We start from the raw sequence: 11,148 nt of genomic DNA, 5'->3' as shown, positions 1-11,148 counted from the left end.
TAACTACTCAGATTCTCCTTTATACTTAGAATATTTTTTCCCCAAAGATACCAGTAGAAAGAGCTTTGGTTATTCAAGAGAGAACAGCAAGTTCCCAAATAAAGTTTCCTCCTCTGTGCCCTGTTTCTTCATCTGTACAAAATACTAATGAACATAGGGAATTTCAAACTCTTTTGGAAGCCAGCAAAGACATATTAATGATGTAAAAGTGGATATGGGAAATCAGAAAGATAGGGTGAATATGAATCAGATATTTATATAATTAAAATATTCCAACAGACTAAGTTTGAGGTTCATAAGAGTAATGTTAAAAATTAACTTTCTTCCCAACATGGAATATGGAGAAAGTAAAAGAAGATAATTGTCAGAGGTTAGTTTAGTTTTGATGAATGAGTGTGACTAAATCAGAATAATGATTCTGAATTAAGTTCTATCAAAACAAATACAATATCTTTTAAAAAACTGTTATTTTCTTTCTTAAGTTGGGCTTCTCTAGCAATTGCCTTTCCTGGTACACTTATACCAGGAAGGAAGTTTGCTAGCCAGGACATGTAGGAAAGGTCTGAAGAATTGATGTTTAATCTGAGAAGATAACTAAGGCCCCCTTTCCTGAAAAATACCTTCCCTCAGATTTAATGAATGTTGGTATCATCCCATCCTGCCCATATCTCTTCTCCAGAGTAAATAGGGTAGGTATCATTTCCACTGCTATTCCCAGAACCTCAGTGTTCTGCTGTTGTCTTAAACCAAATCTTTTAACTTGTGAGCAAAGAAAGCCTTTTATCATCTGACCTTCCCAATCATCTCGAATGATGTTTCTGTCTATTCCATGAATCAATCCATTGTCATCTTGGAGGGCCACAGACAGCAGTGGCAAGTATAAAATACAGAAAGTTAGACATTCATGTTGGGAGATTGGGAGACACCATGCACACAATAAACACTGTTGGCCTAAACCACTAGAGAGAACTAAAATAAAGATAGTAAGTTTGAGAACATTGGATCAGGACATAGAACCAAGGATTTGTTAGCCAGGTGAAAGAAAGATCACATGAAACAAGTAGGATTCCAACAACATGGAAGACAGTCTGATAATGCTTCATATTGATGTCAGGCCAGCATGTAAAGTGGCAAGAATGTCTTATCTGTTTTCCAGTGTGGATGATTGTCAAGTGAAGTATCAGCAATGAAGATGATTTTGACTATTCCACACGTACCTAAACACAGTCATCTTTAATTTGGCTGAAGCATGAATTTGATCACACAACGTGAGTTGAGACAGTCCCTTACCTGGTGAAGGATTCTAGGTCACCACCCAGCACTCCCATCTCTACCTTTTTGATTTCTTTCTTATTTTCTACTTCTTGCAGTAGCTTTCAAGGAGGGCCAAATACTGTTGATGTTATGAAATATGGCCCTCAAGGGAGAGTTAAAACTTGGATGTAAAGTAAACATTATAATAAGCAGAAATGCCATGATTCTTGAAAAAATGAGATTTCTGAGAAAATTAAGAGACTGCATAAATATGTATTTGTCTGTGTTTGGGGGATTTTCTAAAGTGTTGGCACATAGGCCTTGTTAAAGTCAAGTTTACTATATTACTATCTAGAATACACACGAGACTTCTTTGAATTCGGTTAATTTATATAAAGCTTTTTCTCTCATACAAAGCAGAGAGGCTCCAGGACCTATAGCAAAAGACAGAAATGAGCTTTGAGACCCTAACATGAAGTCAAACACATGGGTGATTTAATGGCAATCACCCTGCATAGTCTGTAATAAGCACTACATGATCAAGAAGTGGCAATTTCTATTCAAAATGGCCACCTGTAGACGATCTATTATACTTTAGTGTGAAAAGGACTTCTTGTATCTGACATAAACTGCTTTGTTCAGAAGATGACCAGTTTCTGCTCTTAGTGCCAAGACATGTCTCATCAGTGATGACAACCTCCCAGTCCATTTCTGATGGACAGATGGTGGGCCATGGCCTGTCCTTGGCTCCGTATGGTTGTATGGATGCTTCTTCACACCAACCCTAATGGGGTCAACTGAAGGCTTAGAGACTTGGGAAAACAGCATGTTAAAAGTTCATTCATAATTTGTTGATAGATCCCTATTAATGAAGAAAATTGAGGTACAAATGCTGGGGGATACCTCTGTTTTCTGTGAAAAGATTTTCTGACACCCTGTAACTCAACTTGTGTTGGTAAACTGCTCCCTTAAAAGATGATCAAGGAGATAATTCCCAGTAACGTTTACATGAATCAATAATCAGATAAGACAATTATCTTAATTTTAGCTTCAGGACTCCACATTTGATTGCATTGATTTTAAAACATCTGTATTTGAATCAAGTGTCTCTGACTCTAGCCATTTTCTTGGCTGCATTTCTTCAGTGCTGTATAACATATTATATGAACAAGTTATTTAATAATGTTGCCTTCTTTATCATATTCCATTAGGTATTCAAATGCCTTATTTGCCCATCGAACTTTCTTTCCTTAAAATGGATTCTTGGAATTTCTAAAATTAGATACTGCCAGGGGAAGAAGAAGAACTTTACATATCATGTAGCAAATTATGTGCTTTGACCACTTAATAGATGATGTATTGGCAACTACTCAAGGTTCACATTTGTGGTCTCAGTTTGGAATTGGGATTCAAGAAGACTTCAGTGTATAGTGGTCTGCCTCCAAGTGTCTTCTCCAATCCTGTTTGTTAGAATCGATATAACACCGCAACTGTACTAATTACAGCACTTACCATATTCATCCCTCCAGTTGTGCTCAATTTTCCATATGAAGTCCAGTTCCCTAGAGCATCTTTGTCATCTTTTCATCTCCTCCCCCCTGGGCCTTTAACCAAATAGGTGCTCTACAGTGCTCTGTACTGGTGGTCCTAGGGTAAGTGTGATAGAATCAAGCTTTTTACATCAGTTTACCCCTACGTTGGTAGAGGTTACTCACAGGCTCGCAAGTAAACCAGCAAATAGCTCTAGAGTATGGTAACTGCCTAGTTAATTCAGAAAATTTAGAGCTGTGATGTAAAATAGTTAACATGAGGGTTGGGAATCACGTGAAAACAAATTCTTTTTCTTCTTTGTGCTATTGGATATGTCTTCTCTCTGGCAAGTTCTCCTTTGTCAGTTGTATGTACTGCAATTCACGTATTTGAACTAAACTACTACTAAATTGGAGGCTAGTGCTTTCCCCCAGCTTTTCTTTTAGTGACTTCTGTGTTACTTTATGGTGAGTGTGAATTAAATGGACTCTTAACAGCATTCCCTCAGGTGTTCTATTTACTGAAGTTCCAAAGCTAAAAGTACACATTTTCTTTACTGCTAATGATGGTGAAGGTGTTCAGAGCATGCCAGCCCAAAACATGCCTCTTTGGTATATTGATAATATTGAGCTTAAGGCACTTAAGAAACACTAGATACAGGAAGGGCTCTCTGACTTCCCACTTTCTACCTGAAAGCAGGTCATACTTCCCATGAAAAAGGCACCCTCCCTATACCAGTAAGAGAACATTCTTACCACTGGAGACTGGTTATCAATTCCTAAATGGATCTGTACAAACAAATTTACTAAAATAACCCTAGCCTTCCATTAATTTCCCTCATATTCTTTCTAGTCACTTCCCTACAATTTACTGCCTCTAAAAGCTTAAGTTAAGTCCTCTTCCTTTGTCTTGTCGTTTCCCCACAAATTTATGACATTTTGTTAAAAAAGTATATAAACTCTCAATCCTACTTGCTTTTTTGAGTCTTCATTTTTCCCTATGATGGCTCCTGGGTGCACACAAAAATATTAAATAAAATTGTATGCTTTTCTCCTGTTATTCTGTCTTACGTCCAGTTAATTATCAGGCTTAGGGCAGAACATAAAAGGGTAGAGGAGGATTCTTTTCCCTCTTCTATACTGGCCATGTTTCAAGCTCTTTATCATGTCCATTTATTTAAATATGATGTATGAATCATATGTTTAAGGAGTTAAACAGTTAAAACGTGATATCTATCCCTAATCACTATCCTTAGTTAACAAAGTACATGGAATGGGTTCTCGTGATTTCTCAAACACGAATCCCAACAAACCAGAAAGGCATGTATGAGTCAACATACTTACAACCTTATGTAAGGCTGTAAGTGCTGTACTTTGCACTTATAGTGCAAAGTACTTTGCAGTGCTGTACTTCCATGTGGAATGCATCCTTCTCCCTCAGATTGGAGGTAAAATGCCTCACTCTTAAACCTGGGAGTCAAATAATTTCTTAAATTATTTTATTTGGGTATTGTGAGATTAACAAATAATCATTATTAATAATAAAATACGATGAGTTTCCTTAGAAATAAGTAACAGGTTGTTGCTATAAAGTAACTTTGAAGGCTATTTTGTAAGTTCAAGAATGGATGAGAGCTCTATGTTATAAAGAGTTAGTTTGCAATCATCAGCTGGCTGAATTTGAACACTATTTTCCCTAATGATGGGTGTAGATGGGAATGCAGCCAATCTTTCCAAATGACCTCAAACATTCCAGGAATGTAGCATGACCCTTCCCAAAGATGGGATGGTCAGCAGGGAGCATTACCATGTGGGATACAGATTCTTCATTTACTTCCCTAGAGGATATGAAATGAAAGGTTCATATGATTCTATTTTCAAAGGTTCTGTTTTGGCTCACTTCTGGGAACTCCCTCATATAATGATGATGGCTTCTTTCCAAAATGTGTTGATGCTAAGATAAATTTACTATATCTTAGAAAAGGAAGCTATTTACATCCCCCATATTGTAAAAACTGCCTGCTTAACTGCTTCTATGTTTTCTATATTTGAAGAAAAATTTGAAACACTATGTAAAAATTAGAAATGACACAACTTTTGGAATAAGTAGGACTTTTAAAAATCTACAAAACCCCTGGGTTTGAGTTCTGTTTCTACCACTAACTAGTTCCTTGATCTTCAATAAATCATAATCCCTCTACCTTTCAGTTTCTAAACTTGATATGAGAATAGCAAAACATAAATAGTAGTTGCTGTAAGGATTCAATAATAAAAGTATGCAAAAGGACCTAACAACCCTTGGTGTCAAAGAAAAAACAGACCTGGATAGTAGTTAAAGTGGTAAAAACAGATTTTATTCAGAACCATTGCAATAAGGAAAAGAGACCTCATTATAGAACTGGGCTCAATTCCAAAAACAGTATGGGCAAGTGGGAATTTATAGCCAAGAAGCAGTTTAGGGGTAAGTGTATGGAAAATTACTGAAACATCAGGGGTAAGAGAGATTCTAGCTAGACTCACCTGACAGAATCTGCTAAAGACAGGCCATGGTGATCAGACATCACCTGCGGGATGATGGAGGATGAGAAACCCAATGAGATATTGAGGGTGAACAGATATGGAGGATGGCGAACTCTTGCTAAAATAACCTAGGAGGGATCTTGCTAAAATTAGATTTTACAAGGAAGTGCACAGGTGGGCTGAGGAGAAATTTCAGGAGCCTGAATAAAGTTTGGTCAAGCAAAGAATCTTGGTCATTGGACACAGTCTGCTCATGAAGTCTTGGTTTATATTCTTCCTATTATATTAATATTTGGGAACTATATTTTATTAATCTGTAAGATAAGTATGTTTTTATTTCTTTGACATATTGAGTTATTTTAGATTTCCAAGAAAGTAACAAGGTAAAAAGGCATTGAAAATAATTTTAATACTTCTTTAAAAAGTTAATATTTTTATTTATAGGATTAATGCTACAAGATTATATTGGACATCTATGAATAAATGCTACAGTTGTTGAGAAACGTTAGTAAAAGCTTTGAAATAAAATGTGATACAACTTCTGTGCATTAATGCCTCGCATACTCCCACAGAAGCTTCCCATTATGCCTTGACAACACCTTGTCATCCATGTGGCAGAAATTTTACCCTTTGAGAACAACCAAATTTCAAATTGTGGAGGTGCTTTTTTAAAATGGGAGCTTTGATTTTATTCCTTTGTTTTTTGTGTTTTTTGGTTTTTTTGGCATGCATAGGGTAACAGGAAATTCAAATCCTTAAAGGTAAAGAATCTAATGAGGATAAATTTTACATTTGATCCAAGGTACATTTTCAAAACTTAATACTCAAAGTGCATTGATTTGCAATTACTTTACAACAAAGAGGTACCACATACTGAATTCAGGCTGAAATATCCTTTTCCACAGGCCTGGCCACACATTTCCTCTTTGAGAATGGCTTTGGATTTCCATGGCCTTTCATGCCATTTTTAGTTTTAAATCTTTGATCACAATAGCTCACTCATCTTCTCTCCAGTTATCCTCACTTCCACACTTAAGAATCAAAAAAGCAAACATGAATATACCAGGATGACTTGGAATAAATACGAAATCCTAAGAACTAGATGAGCTTTTAATCAATTTTTCCATATAGACCAGTTACAAGTTTGGCTCACATGTAAGAGCTGCAATTCTAACTTCTGGCCTATGTATAGTTTTATATTTTGACATTCATTTGTTAATTCACACCTATGTTACTCTCTTAGTGTATTCACTTACTCTGATGCTATAATATATTAGTAGGTTCTGTGAATAAGAACTACTTACTGATTCTAAAACTCAAGTTAAGCAGGTAACTTGTCAGATGATAAAAGGAAAACACTTCAGAAATGCTATTTTGAAGTAAAACTAAAAGCATATTTCATAAGTTTCAGCTTTTCATTTCCACAAAGAAATACAGGTACTTCAAATATTTATAATTAGAATAGACTTTGTCAAGGCGGCATTTGTTACAAGTTTTGAATGGGATTAAGGGTTTGGATAAAAAAGTAATCTAAAAATCATTAAATATTAAAATAATCCTTTGGAAACCTGATAATTACACACACACACACACACACACACACACACACACACACACTGCTTCTATCCCACTACATTTAATTCGGAAATAGAAATTTTTTCTCCCAGGTGCTGACCTAGCCAAGGTACTTTTCTTTTGTATTTTTAGAGAACAAAACCAAACTTCTGAGAAATTAATTTTACTAAGGTCATACAACTAGACAGGGGAAGCCAGAAGTGTAATCTAGGTTTGCCTGATATCACTGCTTTATTTGTTCCACCATATTCCATGCCTTGACATAGACAATTAGGCTGAGATCTCTGCCCTCAAAAAATGCCATCTAAATGGAGAAACAAACATTAACAACCATTTATAATACACTTGAAAAGCAGGATAAGTTTTACTAGTTTCATGGGAACTTTAAGAAAATTGTTTTATTGTTATTTTTTTACAGAGCTACAATTGACACATAGCATTGTGTAAGTTTAAGGTGTATAACATGTTAATTTGATACATTTATATGTTGCAATATGATTACCACTGTAGTGTTAGGTAAAACTTCTATCACATCACGTCAATATTTCTTTTTTGTGGTGAGAACACTTCAGACCTAGTGTCTTAGCAGCTTTGAAGTATAGAATATTGTTGACTATAATTAGTATGCTGTGCATTAGATCTTCAGGACTCTTTCATCTTCTAACTGCAAGTTTGTAGCATGGGAACTTTTTGATGAGATCAACTTAGTCTATCTCAAAACTTCAGGGAAGATTTTGTTGAGGAACAGGCCTGAGGAGGCTAGAAGCATTCAAGACGAAATGGGAAGTAGGGCATGACAGCAGGGGAAATAGCATATGTAAATCATTTGAAATATAAGAGAACATCTCAAAGTCAGGAAGTCATGAGGAGGTACGTGCGATTAAGTACCTAGGAAAGAAGAGGATGCCTGTAGTATTAAAGTCTTCGAGACAGATCATGCTAAGGAATTTGGACTCTATAACATAAGCAATTAGAAACCTTGGGAGGGTTTTTTTTTTTTTTTTTTTTTTTTGCGGCACGCGGGCCTCCCACCGCCGTGGCCTCTCCCGTTGCGGAGCACAGGCTCCGGACGCGCAGGCTCAGTGGCCATGGCTCACGGGCCCAGCCGCTCCGCGGCATACGGGATCTTCCCGGACTGGGGCACGAACCCGTGTCCCCTGCATCGGCAGGCGGACTCTCAACCACCACGCCACCAGGGAAACCCCCTTGGGAGGGTTTTAATCATGAAAGGAAACTTCATTTACTCAACAAATATTTGAGTGCTTATTATTTGCAGTCGCTAATCCTATTCATGAATTAGAATAATTTCAGACAGCAATATAGAAGACAGGCCAGAAATGGCAAAGAGTAGAGGCTATTTCAAAATGTTTAGACAAAATTGATGAGACACAATTGAGATAGAGACTAAACCTATTTCACCTTTGGATTAACTATTGTCAGAGGGTAAAATAATAGGAAAGATGATTTTAGTAGCTTTCGCTTCTCATCTTTATTTCCCCCTACCTGCCACGCCTCCTAATACTTTCAATGCCCCAGAAGACCTCCAAGGCTCCACAAGTTTCCTGTGAATTCAGATACTACTCTCTGACTTGTTTCAGTCACCACTGAATTTCATTACTACGCCCGAGATGCTGTCTCAAGTGCAAGTCAACTTGAGGAACTAAACTTCTGAGACAACTTACCTGTATAACCTTCCCCAGGCTTTTGTCTATAGCTCACGGCTATAAAGCTCTTCTGCTTCACACTGTGAAAACCCTTTCCAAGAAGTTTAAGCCACTCAGGAGCAACGCTGTATGTTTGGCTCAGTTCTCAGTCCTTTTATGTAAAAACTCACTAAGAAGTGGAGAGAATCCTTCTCAACTTCTCCAGGCATCTTATGCTACTAACACTTTAACTCATATCTTTTCTCCTCCCCTTTCTTATTCTCTTCACATTTCAGTTACTGACTGAAACTTTAGAAACATTTATGTAAGAAGAAGTGTAGATATGAGGAGATAGACAAAGTAGTTCAAGTAATTGAGTTTTATCATAAAGTTAGTATACAACTGCAGAGTTAATTTTTAAAAAATCTTAAGTTTTTAAAAGACCCAGGTCTGTGGTTCATAGTAGAAAATAGATTTCTAATTTTCTTATTAGACTTTATTTTTTAGAGTATTTTTAGGTTCACAGTAAAATTGAGTGGAAGGTCCAGAGATTTCTCATATACCCCTTGCCCACACACATGCATAGCCTCCTGCATTATCAACATCTCGCACAGAGTGGTACATTTGTTGCCATGGATGAACCTACATTGATACATCATTTCTTCCAAAGTCTGTAGTTTGCATTAGGATTCACTCTTGGTGTCGTACATTCTATGCATTCAGACAAATGTGTAATGACATTTATCCAAAATTATAGTATCATACAGAGTAGTTTCACTGTCACAAAAATCTGTTGTGTTCAACCTATTCATCTCTCCTGACAATTACTGATCTTTTTACTGTCTTCATAGTTTTGTCTTTTCCAGAGTTGGAGTCATACAGTGTGTAGCATTTTCAGATTGGCTTATTTCACACAGCAATATGCATTTAAGTTTCCCCTATGTCTTCTACTAATTTATTTTTGAGAAGATTTTATTTGGAAGCTTATACAACACAGTATTTCATATCATCCTTAATATGTTTATTTTATTTTTCTCATTATAATGAGATAGCATTAAAAAGCATTTTTCCCACTAAACCCTATATAATTGCCTTCAAATCCCCTTTAATTTATTCCAGTGTGCTGTAAAAATATCATTATTTCTATAGATTTCATAATGTGAAAAAGGGTTGTGAAGCACTACACAAACTTTAGATGAGGATTCTTAACCTGGGTCCCCTTGATGGATTTCGGAGGATGTGTAAAATTTGCAAATGCATTTGTTCTGGAGAGATGGTCAGTAGTTTTCATCAGATTCTTCCATGTCCTTTCATGACTTGATAACTCATTTCTTTTTAGCCCAGAATAGTATTCCATTGTCAGGGTGTACCACTGAATGCTGTCTACTTTATCCATTAAAGCCTTTAATATTAATCATAGTTGTTTTAAATTCTTGGTCTGATAATTCCAACATTTCTGCCATATCTGAGTCTGGTTCTGATGCTTGTTCTGCCTTTTAAAACTGTGGAGTTTGTTTGCTTGTGTTGTTTTTTGTTTGTTTGGTTTTTAAATCTGAACTCCCCAGTGGGTTCCAGGAAGGCATTTATTTTATTTTATTTATTCTATTCTATTCTATTCTATTCTATTCTATTCTATTCTATTCTATTCTATTCTATTCTATTCTATTCTATTCTATGCCATGCCACGTAGCTTGTGGGATCTTAGTTCCCCCACCAGGGATCAAACCTGTGCCCCCTGCAATGGAAATGCAGGGTCCTTACTACTGGACCTCCAGGAAATTCCCTAAAACTATGTTTTTTTTAATCTTTTGATATGCCTTGTAATTTTTCTCAATAGCTGGATATGATGTACGAGGTTAAAGAAACTGCAGTGAACCAGACTTTAGTAATGTGATGGGAAAGTGTGGGGAGAGTGGAAATGTTCTATAGTCATATGATTAGGTCTCAGTCTTTTAGTGAGACTATGTACTGGACTGTGAACTTCGTAAGCACTTCTCAGAAGTCACACCCCACCCACCCCTTGTGTACGACAGGATAGCTAGGGTAGACTGGAATTGGGTATTTCCCTTCCCCTAGGTCAGTTACGCCCTTATAAAACCAAAGCAGGTGGGCTCTGGTTAAATAGTTCTTCCGGAGGGCAAACCTTATTAAGAAGAAAAGAATGATGTGCTTCATTTCATGATGGCTCCTTTTTCCCTTACCCCCCTGGCAGCACAAGGAGATTTTTCTCTACTTACTGTGAGAACCTGGTGGAGCTCCAGGAGATAAAACTCACAAGATTGTAGGGGCCCACTGATGATTGGGTCCCTCTGGAATTTTTATCTCCCAGAATTGTCCACATTAACCTTCCAGCAATTCATCAGTTATAGTCCAGGTTTTCCTACCCTGGAGCACTGATTCCCATGGAGGGTTCTGCTCTGGTAAGTTGTGATTCTTTGTATTTGTTTGTCTGTCTCTCCAGTTTTGGAGTCAGCAGTTTGCTCTGTGGCCTTACTTCTCTTAGGGATCTAAGAAGAGTTGCTGATTTTTCAGTTTATTCAGCTTTTACTTTTTTTTTTTTTCTTTTTTGCAGTACAAGGGCCTCTCACTGCTGTGGCCTCTCCCGTTGCGGAGCACAGGCTCTGGAT

Source organism: Lagenorhynchus albirostris, chromosome 5, assembly GCF_949774975.1.
Source record: "Lagenorhynchus albirostris chromosome 5, mLagAlb1.1, whole genome shotgun sequence".
NCBI lineage: Eukaryota > Metazoa > Chordata > Mammalia > Artiodactyla > Delphinidae > Lagenorhynchus > Lagenorhynchus albirostris.
Note: the sequence above shows the minus strand (reverse complement) of the source record.